The sequence below is a fragment of the Eutrema salsugineum genome, unplaced genomic scaffold (genome assembly GCF_000478725.1).
Source record: "Eutrema salsugineum unplaced genomic scaffold, Eutsalg1_0 scaffold_6, whole genome shotgun sequence".
Lineage (NCBI taxonomy): Eukaryota > Viridiplantae > Streptophyta > Magnoliopsida > Brassicales > Brassicaceae > Eutrema > Eutrema salsugineum.
This window is the reverse complement of record NW_006256547.1, coordinates 8,984,972-9,001,515: the sequence shown is the minus strand read 5'-3', so window position 1 is coordinate 9,001,515 and position 16,544 is coordinate 8,984,972. Positions and strand designations below refer to the sequence as shown.

The 16,544-nt window shown below is 42.7% G+C and overlaps 1 non-coding gene across 1 annotated transcript; it reads left to right on the top strand.

Annotated features, from left to right (window-relative positions):
- Positions 1-3,381: 3,381 nt before the first annotated feature.
- On the top strand, positions 3,382-3,488 carry LOC112083578. Its single transcript, XR_002897714.1, has one exon. It is a non-coding gene; the product is annotated as a small nucleolar RNA R71 (small nucleolar RNA).
- The last annotated feature ends 13,056 nt before the right edge of the window (positions 3,489-16,544 follow it).

The following is a 16,544-nucleotide window of genomic DNA, read 5'->3' as shown; positions in this document are numbered from 1 at the left end:
ACACAATGACCTTTGATCCCACCAGGTAGCTTCTGAACTTATCAAAGGCAAAAACTATTGCTAGCATTTCCTTTTCAGTTGTAGCATACTTTTCTTGGGCAGAGTCAAGTGTTCTACTGGCATAGTAGATCACATGCAGCTTCTTGTCTTTTTTTTGTCCAAGTACTGCTCCAACAGCAAAGTCAGAAGCATCTGTCATGACCTCAAAAGGTAGAGACCAGTCTGGTGCCTGAACTATTGGTGCACTAACCAATGCCTCCTTGATCAACTTAAAGGCTTCTTCACATTCAGCATCAAAGATGAAATCCACCTCCTTACACAACAGTCTTGTTAAGGGTCTGGCAATCCTTGAGAAGTCCTTTATGAATCTTCTATAAAACCCTGCATGACCCAGGAAGCTCCTTATCCCTTTAACTGAAGTGGGGGTTTGCAGATTCACCATCACCTCCACCTTTGCCTTATCAACCTCAATGCCCTTTTTAGAGATCTTGTGCCTAAGAACTATCCCTTCTTGCACCATGAAATGACACTTCTCCCAGTTCAGCACCAAGTTGTGCTGCTCACATCTCTCCAACACCTGTGTCAAATTAGAGAGACAATCCGAGAAGGAGGAGCCATAGACACTAAAGTCATCCATGAACACCTCAACTTTCTCTTCAATAATGTCAGAGAAAATGTGCATCATACATCTTTGAAAAGTGGCTGGTGCATTACATAAACCAAAGGGCATTCTCCTATAAGCATAAGTGCCATAAGGACATGTGAATGTTGTTTTCTCTTGATCTCTTGGATCTATGGGAATTTGAAAAAATCCAGAGTACCCATCGAGAAAACAAAAATAAGGATGATTAGCTAACCTTTCAAGCATTTGATCAATGAATGGTAAAGGGAAATGATCTTTTCTAGAAGCAGAATTCAATTTCCTATAGTCAATGCACATGCGATGGCCAGTTATGGTTCTTTGAGCTATGAGTTCATCCTTATCGTTTTTCACCACTGTGATCCCACCTTTCTTGGGCACAACGTGAACAGGAGACACCCATCTTGAGTCAGAGATTGGGTAAATTATCCCTGCCTCAAGAAGCTTTAGTATCTCCTTCTTAACCACTTCCCTAAGGTTAGGGTTAAGTCTACGTTGGTGCTCAATAGAGGACATGGCTTGGTCCTCCAGGTGGATCCTGTGGGTGCATATATCAGGAGAGATTCCTCTAATATCTGCCAAGGAATACCCTATGGCTCTCCTGAATTTCCTTATTTCACTAAGTAATGCACGTTCCTCATGCTCCAGCAGGTTATCATTTATGATCACGGGAAAAGTAGAGTTTAGGCCTAAGAATGCATACCTGAGCCCTGTTGGTAGAGGCTTGAGCTCAACAGAGGGTGCATCCGCCTCATTCCAGTCCTGGTCCAGGTTGCTTTGGCTGGTGACTGATTCCTTGATAGCAAAGACTTCAGAGCCTCTTTGTTCCAGCTCCAAAAACCTTGTTTCAGGACCCAGCTCTCTTGCATTGTCCAGATACAGCTTATACCCTTCACTTGCTTCAGCCAAGAGCTCATTATCTCCTTGTTCTTGAGTTAGAGCAGCTTGAAGAGGATCCTCAGTGTTCAGTTCCTCAAGCAACTCATCAGCCAACTGGTCCATTGTCTCCACATAGAAACATTGACCTTCAATGGTGGGTTTCTTCATCAATCTCATTCACATCAAACTTGAGCCTTTCAGACCCAAGTTGAAGCTCTATTATCCCACCTCTCACATCAATGATGGCTCCTGCAGTTGCTAAGAATGGCCTGCCCAAGATGAGAGGATCTACTGGTTCCTCATCCATTTCCAGCACAACAAAATCTGTTGGAACTTCAAAACCACCTATCTTGACAGGTAGATCTTCCAACATACCAACAGGCAATCTAACTGATCTATCTGCAAGGATAAGAGAAATCCTTGAGGGTTTGAAAACTCTAAAGCCCAACTTCTTAGCTATGGAGAATGGCATCAAGCTGACTGATGCTCCTAAATCACAAAGACATCCAGAGAATAGAAGAGGTCCAATGGCACAAGGGAGTGTGAAGCTCCCTGGATCAGTTAACTTCCTTGGAATGGACTTCTTCTGAATGATAGCACTGCATTCATGACTTAGTACTACCATGCCTTGAAGCTCTTTTGTCTTGTTCAGAATTGCATCCTTCAAGAACTTCCCCATCTTTGGCATCATTAGGAATGCATCAATGAGAGGCATTGTGAGTGGTGTCTCTTTGAGTGCCTTCTCAAATACAGCTCTTGCCTTGTTCACTAGTTGCTTCTTAAATCTCCCTGGAAATGGGAGCTTGGGTTGGTATGGAGGTGGTGGCACATACTTCTTCTCTGGTTCTGGTTCCTTTGCTACCTCTTTACCTTTTTCTGTCCTTGGTTTCTCAGCAACTTGATCATCCTTTAAGGCTGCCTCCCCCTCAGGTTGATCATTGTCCTCAATGATCACTTTGTTGTTCTCAATACCAGGTAATTCCTTGCCACTCCTCAGTGTAATTGCTTTGGCATATTCCTTGGGGTTGGGTTCTGGTTTTCCAGGTAGGTGACCTTGGTTCCTTGAGCTTGATGCTTGGTTTTGCTTCAGTTCCTTGATTTCCTGCTGCATAGTCTGTTGACCCTGAAGAAGTTGTTGCAGAATACCAACCATATCTGTACCCATCGGTGGCTGCTGTTGGACCATTGGTGGCTGAAACTGTTGTTGAACCGGCGCCTGCTGTTGGAACTGTGGTGGACCAAATCCTGGTGGTGCCTTTGGCTGCTGTGAAGTGTAACCAGTGCCCTGAAATGGTTGCTGTTGCTGACCAAAACTCTGATTCTGACCAAATTGATTCTTGGGTTGGAATGACCCTTGAAAGTTGTTCTTGGGAACAAAGTTCTTTGGAGCTTGAGAATTGGGATAGACCTGGTCTTGTGGGTTAGCTACATTGGTGTTCCTGTAAGAGAGGTTTGGATTGGCATTACCATACTGATATCTTTGGAACCTCTGATTCCCAATGTAGTTGAACTCCTCTTGGGTAAGACCTTCTTCACTTATGTTCTCAAAAATTTGAGAAGGTTCCTCATACTCTCCAACAAAATGCATTGGCTTTTGAGTGGTGAATTTCAGCTTGTCCAATTCACTCCTCAACTCCTTAACTTCTCTGGTGAGCCTCTGTTCTGAGCTTGAACCTTCATACCTATTTGATCTGTCATAGTCTTCACCATAAGTGTCATTGCTCAATGCTAAGTTCTCTACTAGCTCTAAAGCAGCATGTATCTCTTTACCCAGAAAGTTCCCATTGGAAGCAGTATCCAGCTGGTTTCTAATCTTGGGAAGAGCTCCCCTATACAGTGTGCTGAGAAGAGAAGCCTCACTAAACCCATGGTGTGGGCATTGGTTTGTGTAGCTCCTGAATCTCTCATATGCTTCACCAAAACTTTCATTGCTGTGCTGAGTGAAGCTAGAGATTTGGTTCCTCAGTTTTGCAGTTCTTGAGGTGGAGAAGAACTTAGATAAGAAGGCTTGCTTGCATTGCTCCCAGGTTTGAATGGATCCTCTTGGAAGATTCTTCTCCCATTGATGAGCTTTATCACCAAGACTGAATGGGAATAGTCTTAGCTTGAAGCTGTCTTCTGAAACTCCATTTATCTTGGTCAGATCGCACACCTTATCAAACTGGTCCAAGTGTTCCAAGGGATCTTCCATTGCTAACCCATGGAACTTTGAGTTCTGGACCATATTCAGCAATGATGCTTTCACTTCAAAGTTGTTGTTTTGCACAGGTGGTGCCTGAATACCAGCTCCATACTGTTGAGCATTGGCCCTGTCATTCTCTCCAACATAGACTTGGGGTTGCTCATATCTTCTTTGTTGTGGTTGGAAAGGGTGGGGTTGGTGGTGCACCTGGTGTCTTTGCTGAACATTGGCCTGATGCCTCTGTTGATGAGCTTGAGCTTGTCCCTGGTGGACATAAGCTTGTTGATGGTGCACCTGTTCCTGCTGAACATTACCCTGGTGAAGCCCTTGACCAACTCCATTACCAGCTCTATTACCCTGAGCCTGTTGCTCTTGAACCGGTTGTTCTATATCTACCACGTGATCTCTTTGTTCTGCCATCTCAGTCTGATCAATTTGTCTACCACGTCTGTCTCTTCTCCTCCTTGGTACCAAAAGGTTGATGTTGTCGTTTAGAGGAAAAGGAGGACCACAGCTTCTTGATCTAGACCTGGTGTTCATACACCTGAAATCACAAACAGAACTTGAAAGGAATCAGTAAAAACAAGAAAGTAAGCACTTGATCTCAAGAACAGATCAGAGCTTAATGCTAATCAAACCACAATTTGGCAACGGCGCCAATTGATAGATAAGACTTTTAGGGTCTCAGGGCTATCAATCCCCTTGTCAATGTAGCACAAAGAGGTTTATCAATCCAGATGTGGTGTTAGACACTAAGCTATATGATCAAGTTCTTAATTCAAGCAAACAAGAGTGGGTTTTGATTAATCTAGAGACAAATATAAACATAAACAGGATTAAAGACTAATGACAATGACAAATGGTGTGAATAAGATATGATGGAGGCATGAGATTCTAGACATGATAGATGGTTAGGGTGCTTTGGTGTTAAACTAGGAATGCAAATGACAATGATGAGACATGATTCAAGTGATTAAGAACTCTAATCTATGTTAATCCTCTCATGAAGGTATTAACCCCTATACTAATCCATTTTCAAACCAAATTCCCATTTGTGAAATATGAATCAATATGCATTAATAAACAGTTCTCAATGATCATTCAAGCATTTAACAAATCATTCCCATGATGAAAAATTACTTAAACCTCTAACACAACTCTTTCAGGAATTTCATCAAACACTTTTGGTGCATGAAATTCCCAGAATCTAGATCTCAAGTGATTATCAAGGATCTAGCATAGAGAATAGTTGTTTAGAGAAATGAACCAATGAATCTAGCCCTAAGCACTCCTAATCTAACACTTTAGCACCCTAACCTACACATCTAGAACCTCATTAAGGTAACTACTCACTAATCATGATCAACACACTAGATCCTTTGCAAGATGTGTTGTTAATCATGATTAGAAGTTGATTTTGATGAATAGAAATGATGAACAAGATGGAAAGAAACTGCAAATCGATTTAAACTCTCTAAAACAAAGTGTATTAAGTGGTTTTTCACAAAAGGGGAAAAAAAGACTAAAAGTAGATTAAGTCTCCTCACAAATTAGGTCTAAAAACCTTATAAAAGAAGCTTGGGCGAACCGGGTCAACCCGGAACAAACCGGGTACTGACCCGGCCTTGATGGGCAAAGAAGGGTTTGCCACGGTCTGGTGCATCCTTGGTGTGACCGTGGCATTCCTGACCGTGTCAAAGTTTTTACTTGTGTTCTTGGTTCCTTTTGTTGCCGCGGTCTGATCAAGCTTCATCTGGGACTCGTGGCAAGTTAGCCGTGTCAAACGCCGAAGATGTGTAGAGGTTGCCACGGTCAAGCCTCCAGACCGTGGCATTCACACCGTGCCAAAACTCGCATGCATGTGAGTACCTTCCCAGCCAAGTATATGCTTGCCACGGCCAAGTCTCAGGCCGTGGCATTGAGATCGTGTCAAAAGCCGAAACTGTGTAGAAGTTATCTCCAGCCTCTTGTTCATTTGCCACGGTCAAGTCCTAGACCGTGGCATTCAGCTCGTGCCAATCGCCGAAGGTTGCAAGATGTTGCCACGGCCAAGCTTCATACCGTGGCATGTTTAACTTAGTCATCCTGGGCTGTCTGGACCATCTCGCATTCCGGAGAGTGTAACTTCCTGGAGACCTGTCCGAATTGAGTGATTCTGGTTTCAGAAGACAGAGGACTCATTTATCTCCAACTTTGATGAAGGAAGTTTCAGTGCTTGGGAAGTGTAAGGTTTCCTGGAGGGAACATCTTTGAAGTGCATTTACACGACCAGAGAGAAGCGTCTAGACATCTGTCCATTCCGGAGACCGTATCTTTCTGCTCAAAGCTCCGAATTGACTGATCTCGGTTGTTCTGGAAAGAAGACTCAAATGTCTCTGATTCTCATGAAGGCCGCGGAAACTGAATCGGTCTGGAAGTGCACCGTCCTTCGCATCCTTCAGAACTGATCTGCTCGGTCCGGAATACCTGCGAGACAGGGGTTTCTTCCGACGAGCTTATCTCTCTGCTCACGCGTCCGAATTCCACGATTCCAATTGCTATGAGACCGTCCTCCAATGCTCTCCAACTTCTATGAAGGACCCGCCGTCTGAATAGGACCGGAAGGCTCCCCGGACGGGCGATTTCTGAGACTCGTTCACACCCGGAGATTTTGGCCGATACACTTCATTCGCGGTACGTGAAAATGGCCGGTAAAGCTTACCGCGGTACATGAAAATGGCCGGTAAAACCTTCCTGGCCAGCGAGAATGGCCGATAATCTCCCAAGACCTGATTTTTCCACTTTTTCAAGCTTTGCTCACCATTCCACCTCCTGGATTCATCTTTTCAGTTCCATATTCACCTGACAGACACTCAAAATATGCAAAGACTCATTGGGACCTAATGCATCTCCTAAGTTCTAAAATAAACCCTAAGGACCTAAAATGCATGAAATAAAACATGATTTGGGATGATTTATGCAACCTAAATGATGCAAATTATGAACATATCAGTAAGCACTTGAATCTCAAGAACAGATCAGAGCTTAATGCTAAACAATCCACAATTTGGCAACAGCGCCAATTGATAACTAAGAGTTTTCAAGGCTCTTTGTAGAGGTTATCAATCCTCTTTCTTGTAGTACAAGGGGTTTATCAATCCATATGTGGTGTTAGACACTAAACTATGTGATCAGGTTCTTAATTCAAGCAAACAAGTGTGGTTTTGATTAACTAATGACAACTACAAACTTAAAAACAAGATAAATGACTAAAGAAGTGATCAAACAAAGAACTAAACAAATGACAAGTAATGAGAATGTATGTATGATGATGAGAAAGGTCTTAGACATGATAGTGGATTAGGGTGCCTTCAGTGATAAACTAATGAGCTAATGGACCATATGATCAAGCAAACCATTCAACTTAAACATCATTAATTAAGTTAATCCTCTGATGAAGGTATCAACTTCTATGCCAAAACAGTTTCTAACCTAATCATCATTAGTAAAATATGAATTAACAAGCATTAAGAATCAGTTTAATCTGTCATTTAAGCATATAAACAATCATTCCCATGATGAATAACACTTAAACCTCTAACAACCTTGGTTCAGGCATTTCATCAAACACTTTTGGTGCATGAAATGCCTAGAATCTAGACCACATATGATTTGTATGGATCTAGCATTAAGAACAGGTTGTAGAGACTGGAATATGCAAGATCTAACCCCTAAGCTCACTAATCTACCACTTAAGCACCCTAATCTACATATCTAAGACCTTAATATAGAGATTACTCACTAGTCATGATCAACACACTAGATCCTTTGCAAGATGTGTTGTTAATCATGATTAGAAGTGTATAGATGAAGAGATAGATGATAGATTTAGAAGAAAGCAGCTTTAAACACAAAGATCTCTTAAACTCTCTTGATTAAACACTCAATAATTGATATTTCTCTTCTTAGTGGAGTATTTTCACAAAAGAGGCAAGAGACAAAGGGAATAAAGCTTAGTTTTTGGGAAAAAAACCCTAAAAACTATTTATATGTCTCTAAAAACGAACCGGGTCAGCCCGGAACAAACCGGGTCCTGACCCGGCATTAGTGGATAAAGTGGAAAGTGTGCGAGTTGGTCCAGTGTCTTCCAGGTCGCATGACCAAGTCGCACAGGCGAAGAACTTGTCTTGTGAGACTTAAATCGCTTGGTTTTAGCCGCACGCCCAAGTAGATGTGTTTTGCGAGTCTTTGTGCAGCTTAATCTTCTTCTTCTTCAACTCGCAGGACCAAGGCGGTTTCTGGGGAATGTACATGTACGACTTGGTCATCCCTTAGTCCCAAGCCGCATGCCCAAGTCGCACAACCAAGGAGAGGAGCTTGAACGAGATAAAACCTTGTAGACTCAGCCGCATGCCCATCCAGGAGTGAATTGCGAGTCTTTGTGCGGCTAAGTCTTCTCTGATCCTTAACTCGCACGACCATGTAGCAGGGGTCTTCAGGAATGTGTGCGGGTTGGTCTCCAGTACTCCCAGGTCGCAGGCTCAAGTCGGTGTAAATTGCGAGTGATTGTGCGGCTTAGTTCCAGGAGCGGCCAACTCGCATGCCTAAGTCGCACGATTGTGGACTTAGCATTTTTCTTGCTCGGGAGCCTCAGATCTCATCCAGTGATAGCTTACCCGCACTTCTCAACTCGCAGCATCAACTTCCAGGCATTCATCTTCAGGCCTGCGAGTTAACCAAGTCGCAAGACTATCTCGCAGCATTCAGAGCAGCATGGAACACTTCGCATTCCGGGAGGCTTAACATCCAGGATATTGGTCCGAATTGTGTGATTCCAGTTGTAGAGGACAGAATACTCATATATCTTCAACTTTGGTGAAGGAAGCTTTGGTGCTTGGGAAGTGGAAGGTTTCCTGGAAGACTCATCTTCGCAGTGAATTTACACGATCAGAGAGAGGCGTCTAGACATGTGTCCATTCCGGAAACGTTATCTTCTCGCTCATAGCTCCGAATTGAATGATCTCGGACGTTCTGGAAAGAGGACTCAAATATATCTGATTCTCATGAAGGCCCTTTAAACTCAATCGGCCTGGAAGTGCACCGTCCTTTGCATTCTTCGGAGCTCATCGGATCGGTCCAAAATGGCAGCGAGACAGGAGTTCCTTCCGACGAGCTTAACTCTCTGCTCACGTGTCCGAATTCCATGATTCTACTTGATCTGGAACCGTGATCCAATCTTCTCCAACTTTGATGAAGCACCCGACAGCTGAATCGGACCGGAAGGTTCCCCGGACAGGCGATTTCGGAAACGTGTCTGCACCCGGATATTTTGGCCGAGGAATCATTAGCCGGTACGCATTTTGGCCGATAAAATCCACCCGCGGTACGTGAGAATGGCATAGAAAAACCTTCTTGGTGTGCGAGAATGGCCGAGAACCTCCAAAAACCCAATTTCACCATTTTTTAAGCCTTAGTCACCATTCCACTTCATGAATTCATCTTTTCAGCTCCAAATAGCTCCAAATGCACCTGATAAACACTCAAAACATGCAAAGACTCATTGGGACCTAATGCAACTCTTAAGTCCTAAAACAAACCCTAATGACCTAAAATTCATGAAATAAGACATGGTTTGGAATGAAATATGCAACCTAAATGATGCAAATTATGAACATATCAAAAATCTGAAAAATTTCACAAAAAAAATGATCATGTAGTTGCATTCTCATTTTTAGGATTGAGTCTAGATTGCATATTCATGTAGGTTGCATCTTGCAGGGAGTAATGATAGGTTTTCTTGAGAGTACATCACTTTGAGAACTTGAACTGAATATGCTTGTGAATCTTTTTCTGTGCTTGCAAAGTCTGAAATGATCTGAATCTGAGAAGCAAGTTTGAATTGAACTCAACTCTAATTAAGTGAGAACCTTGAACTTGACTTGAAAATATCTTGTGATGCATTGTTTGAAAAAGCTTGTGGATACCGACATACATACTAGAGCTAGAACCATTGTTTTTACCGCCCTTTTTCCTTAGCTCAAGTAGCTGAATCCGCATCATGGATCAGTTCCCTCACCTTGAACCCATCCTTCTTTTAAGCCAATGTTTGTGTGTGAATTGAAAGGCCACCTTGGATGAAACTTAGCAGAAAGTGTTAGGTTTAGAGCGACAAGGGCAGGTCTCATTGAGTGCTGTGTTCCAACATCAAGGAACTGAGAGTGTTGGCAAGGAATAAGTGTGGGGGAAAAGACTTGTTGGTGAGTGGAAAAAGGTGAGATGAGTGGAAAAGAGAGAGTGGAAATAGCTAGGGGAATGAAAGAAAAAGAAATCAGTCTTGGAGTTTTGAGTTAAAGAAAGTGAGCTCTGGTGTGTTGAAAAGAAAGAGTATAGCTTCTAAGTAAAAAGAAAAGAAAAGAAGCCAAAGAGCTCAAATGTTTTGAAAAGAAAGAAAAAAAGAGGCTAGAGGTTGCAAAATAAAAAGAGCTGTGTAAAGTTTGAACTCCAAGACTTGAGAGTGAAAGTGAAAAGTAAGTCCCCTAGTGAGAGGAAGATAAGTGTGAAAAGTGAGGTTCTTGAGAGAGTGAGCAAGTGAGAAAGCTTTGAGTAGAGGGTGGGGTGTGATGAGTCTTTGCCCTTGTATGCATAGGTTGCTTTTTACCTTTAGCATTCTGTCAAAGTTTGATCATTCATAGAGAGATCCCTTTGCTGCATTAAACCCGCTTGAACACTGATGAGATCATTTTAATCTCATAGCCTCTCCCTAGCCAAGCCAGCCTGTTTAAACATTGCATCATGAGATTCACCTGATAAAATCTTAATGAATGTGAAAGAGTTGAGGGAGAGAAGAACTTGTGGAGATTCCTTGTTGAGTTGATATATAACTGAGTATGGCTTTGCATTGCATAATTGAGCATGAACTTGAATTCTCATTGTGATCACTTATCTGAAAAAAGAAATGTGAACTCCCATGCATTCAACCTCTCTCTCATCTGTTCTTGTTTGCTTGAGGACAAGCAAAGGACAAGTGTGGGGGAGTTGATATGTTCATAATTTGCATCATTTAGGTTGCAGATTTCATTCCAAATCATGTTTTATTTCATGCATTTTAGGTCCTTAGGGTTTGTTTTAGAACTTAGGAGTTGCATTAGGTCCCAATGAGTCTTTGCATATTTTGAGTGTTTATCAGGTGTATTTGGAGCTATTTGGAGCTGAAAAGATGAATCCAGGAAGTGGAATGGTGACCAAGGCTTGAAAAATGGTGAAATTGGGTTTTTGGAGGTTCTCGGCCATTCTCGCGCACCAGGAAGGTTTTTCTCGGCCATTTTCACGTACCGCGGGTGGATTTTATCGGCCAAAATGCGTACCAGCTAATGATTCCTCGGCCAAAATCTCCGGGTGCAGACACGTTTCCGAAATCACCTGTCCGATTCAGCTGTCGGGTGCTTCATCAAAGTTAGAGAGGATTGGATCACGGTTCCAGAGCAGTTGAAATCATGCAATTCGGATGCGTGAGCAGAAAGTTAAGCTCGTCGGGAGAAACTCCTGTCTCGCTGCCGTTTTGGACCAAGCCGATGAGCTCCGAAGAATGCGAAGGACGGTGCACTTCCAGACCGATTCAGTTTACGGGGCCCTTCATGAAAATAAGAGCTATTCGAGTCCTCTTTCCATAACATCCGAGAGCATTCAATTCGGAGCTATGAGCAAGAAGATACGGTCTCCGGAATGGACACATGTCTAGACGCCTTTCCCTGATCGTGTAAATGCACTGCGAAGATGAGCCCTCCAGGAAACCTTCCACTTCCCAACGACCGAAGCTTTCTTCACCAAAGTGAAGATATATGAGTCTTCTGTCCTCTGCAACCGGAATCACACAATTCGGACCAATATCCTGGAAGTTAAGCCTCCCGGAATGCGAAGTGGTCCAAGCAGCCCTGAACGATGCGAGCTAAGGGAAAGATGCCACGATGGAATGCCACGGTCCACACCTGACCGTGGCACTTAATTGCAGTCCTTCGGCGTTTGACACGATCTTCATGCCACGGTCTACACTTGACCGTGGCAAAGCAACATTTGGCCGGGGAGGACTTTACAAACATTTGGCACTTGACACGGTTTCCATGCCACGGCCTTGGACTTGGCCGTGGCAACTTTGTGCAAACATTCGGCTCTTGACACGACCTCAATGCCACAGTCTAGGACTTGGCTGTGGCAACTTTGTACACTTTCTCGGCGTTTGACACAGTCTCCATGTCACGGCCTAGGACTTGGCCGTGGCAACCTTGCGCCTACTTTCGGCGTTTGACACGACCGTGCATCACGGTTTCACATCTGACCGTGGCAACCTTTTACATACATTTGATGCTGCTAGGGTTGACTTCGCGGATTTATGTTTTAAATTTATAACCCTAGATATCTGCAAGTGCACAACAGTGCGTTGTAGTACTTAGGGTGTCGATCCACAGAGAATCCACGCTTTACCTGCAGAACCTTAGAACCAGAATTAGTAAACGAAGTCTAAGACGAAATACGTGTTTTGGATAGGTTGTGCGATTTCTATATATGTATTTTAAAAAGGGATTTGAAAGAAGACAAGGAGATGAAGAAGAAGCATCTCGATTTCGAGATCTAAGCTCGGAGAAAACTTCTCTTCAAATCCTTTAAACAACTAATCTAATATGAAAAAGATGAAAACGAAATTGAAAGATGCATATAAGTAAAAACCGAATTAAAATAAAGGTAGAACATAAAGAGGGTTCAAAAGAAATCTCTATCTCTCTAAACTAAAAACTAAGAACATAAGAACATAAAAACCCTAGAAAACTAAATTTGGTGGCTCCCAAAAGGGATTCTTCTGAGGCACACGAAAATAGGTCTCCTTAGACACATATTTATAGGTCTTGAACTCTCCCCAGTCGTCCTTAGGGTTTCCAATAAAGAAAAGACGAATTGGGCTTGAAACAGGGTCATGGGCCAGCCTTTTAGTCGGCACCGGTCGCGAGGCTTCTGACCGCGGTGAATTGGGGTTTGGCCGTGGCCAGAGACTCGTAACCGCGGTCGAGAGTGTGTTCTCTGCGGTCGTGAGTGTGTTCTCTGCGGTCGTGGCTCCTGGACCCGCGGGGATTGGTCTTTGAGGTTGAATCTTCATTCAGTGCTTGCTTCCTTCGCGAGACTGCAGAACATGTCTTCAGTTCATCAAGGATATCTGGAGATCTAACCATTGGATTGTCTTCAAACCAATTGCATTTGAAAGCTAGTTATATCTTCTATATTAATTTTAAGGATGATCGGACGGTGAGAAGATCTTCATCGGATGTGAAACTTCTGAGGATCCGAATTTATCCAAAATGGTCTTTTGCTTCAAAATGCACACCTGTTACCTTAATTACCTGAAAAGAGTCTTGGAACTACAAATTATAGAAAACCATACTTAAAACACTTAAAAGAAATAAAAAGCATTTGAAAAGCATTTAAAAACAATCCACAAAAGTGTTATCAAACTTGCTAGACCGTGGCACCATGATTCATCCAAGAACACGCGATACAAGACTTTGACACGGTCACTTGCCACGGCCTGACCAAGAACCTGCTGGACCGTGGCAAACTCACTCTTTACCCACCAAAACCGGGTCAGTACCCGGTTTGTTCCGGGTTGACCTGGTTCACGCAAGGTCAGTACCCGGTTTGTTCCGGTTCCGGGTATAAATACATTTTAGACCTAATTTGGAGAAGACTTTTATCCCATTTTTAGTCTCTTTTCCTTTTTGGTGAAAAACCACTTGTTATACCTTGCTTTTGAGTTTAATATCGATTTGAAGAGTGTTTTTCCCCTTAATCTATCATCTCCATCTCTATTTATCATCATTAATCATGCCAATCTTCTCAACTTGCAAAGGTTTAAGAGAGATTAGTATGATTAGTGAGTAGTCACCTTAATGAGGTTCTAGATGTGTAGGTTAGGGTGCTAAAGTGTTAGATTAGGAGTGCTTAGGGCTAGATTCATTGATTCATCTCTCTAAACAGCTATTCTCTATGCTAGATCCTTGCATATCACTTGAGATCTAGATTCTGGGAATTTCATGCACCAAAAGTGTTTGATGAAATTCCTAAAAGAGCTGTATTAGAGGTTTAAGCATTTGCTGCATGATGATGTATTGTTATTTGCTTAAATGATCATTAGAACTGTTTATTAATGCATATTGATTCATATTTCACAAATGATGATTTGGTTTGAAAATGGATTAGTATAGGGGTTAATACCTTCATGAGAGGATTAACCTAGATTAGAGTTCTTAATCATTTGAATCATGTCTCATCATTGTCATTAGTATTTCTAGTTTAGCACCAAAGCACCCTAACCAACTATCATGTCTAGAATCTCATGCCTCCATCATATCATAATCATATCACTTGTCATTGTTTAGTTCTTCTTTAGTCTTTAATCCTGTTTTTAAGTTTGTAGTTGTCATTAGTTAATCAAAGCCACTCTTGTTTGCTTGAATTAAGAATCTGATCACATAGTTTAGTGTCTAACACCACATATGGATTGATAAACCCCTTGTACTACAAGACAAGGGATTGATAACCTCTACAAAGAGCCTTGAAAACTCTTAGTTATCAAGGAACTAAATTGTGTTTTTCCACAACTTGTCATCCTCAGACCGACGGTCAAACGGAAGTGGTCAATAGGACCTTATCAGCTCTTTTGAGATCGGTTATTAAAAAGAACCTTAGAACTTGGGAGGATTGTCTACCTCATGTTGAGTTCACTCTACCACCTTGTTTTCACCATTTCAGTTAGTTTATGGTTTTAATCCTCTTACACCCTTGGATCTAACCCCTTTACCATTGACTGAGCGTGAAAACATGGATGGGAAAAAGAAAGCGGACTTAGTGAAGAAGATGCACGCAAAAGCAAGGCAAACCATCGAAAGGAAGACAGAGCAATTCCAGAAATACGCAAACAAAGGAAAGACCAAAAAGATGTTTGAGCCCGGAGACCAAGTGTGGATCTACCTAAGAAAAGAGAGGTTTCCGGAAGAAAGGAAGTCTAAGCTGATGCCAAGAGTGGACGGACCATTCACTATCCTAGAGCGGATCAATAACAATTCATACAAGATCGATCTCCAAGGTAAGTACTCCGTCCGTTCAAGTTTCAATATCGCTGATATCATTCCTTTTCATGCAGATGAAGCAGACTTGAGGACAAGTCATTTTCAAGAGGGGGGGGATGATAGAATCATGGAACCGATGGGAACAAAGGACGAGGCACAAGCCAAGGTTCAGGCCGAGGAACAAGACCAAGATACCGACCCAGATGAAGTCCTGGCCGTGCCAGCCGGTCCAATGACTAGGTCACGTACCAAAATGCTTACGGGAGCAATCCAGCGAGTGCTAACCGGCCTTAGGAGCCAAGGCCAACGAGTGGTTTAGTTCATAAGGACATGACCATAATCATGTACTCGGGTCCGAACTAACTTGGTTGGGGTGCTGTTTTAATACTCTTTTTTCCTTGCATTCGGGTTTGTCCCACTAGGTTTATTGAATGGGGTTTTAACGAGGTTAAGGCACACCCATCTCACGATCGTGGTTCGATTCGCGGCCAAGTATAACGGCTAGAAGTTCAAGAGTTTAGTGAAAGGATGTGAAGGGTCATTCCGGAAGTCTGATTGTTATTCAACGTATCTTTCATTTTCATTTATTGTCTTTTATTTTCCATGTATGACCGATGGTCTTCTTTTGCCTCTATATAAAGGCATCGATGTACTCAGACTTGATCATCACTTTTCACTTAATAAAATTTTCCTTTTAGTTTTCTCTTTTGTTCTTTGAGAACTTATCGATATTTGGTTGTTAGCCATTTGATCGTTTTTGGTTTATCAAGTAGTTTCATCCTGCTTGACGCAGCCTTCGCTTACAAAGAGTGAGAGAGGGTTTGTAGTCATATCTGGGGCTTAGGGAATTTTGGGCCTTGTCTCACCCCCTAACATCCAATATCGCAACCCTTGTTCTTTTCTTTGTCCATCGCCTCGTTTTCATTCGTTCATTGAAATTGGGTCTAAGGATATTCGGGTTTACACTCACGCCTTAGCATCTCTTTCTCCGAATTATCTGGAATCAAGGATCTATCAACCTTCACCGAGCCAAGTGTGTGACAATTCTAGGACGTCTCTTATCAGAAGACAGACTGATCAGGCTGATATGGAAGATCAGAGACAGCATGTAGTTGATATTGAGCCGCAGGTTCAAGAGGGGCAACAGGCTCAGGTGCAACAGGGTAATGGAGCTGGTAATCCCGCTGGTAATGCAAATGGAAATGGAGCTGGTTAAGGGTTCCATCAGGGTAATGTTCAGCAGGAACTGGTGCATCAATAGCAAGCTTATATCCACATGGGACAAGCTCCAGCTCATCAGCAAAGGCACCAGGCCAATGTACAGCAAAGACAACAGGCTCACCACCAACAGCCCTTCCAAAACCAACCAAGGAGATATGAGCAGCCACAGGTCTATGTTGGAGAGAATGACAGGGCCAATGCTCATCAGTATGGAGCAGGAATTCAAGCACCACCTGTGAAAAACAACAATTTTGAAGTGAAGGCATCCTTACTGAATATGGTCCAAAACTCCAAGTTCCATGGATTGGCAATGGAAGATCCCTTGGAACACTTGGATCAATTTGATAAAGTGTGTGACTTGACAAGGATAAATGGAGTATCTGAGGACAGCTTCAAGCTCAGATTATCCCCCTTCAGTCTTGGTGACAAAGCACACCAATGGGAGAAGAATTTCCCAAGAGGCTCCATTCAGACATGTGAGCAATGAAAGCAGGCATTTCTGTCTAAGTTCTTCTCAACTTCCAGAACAGCA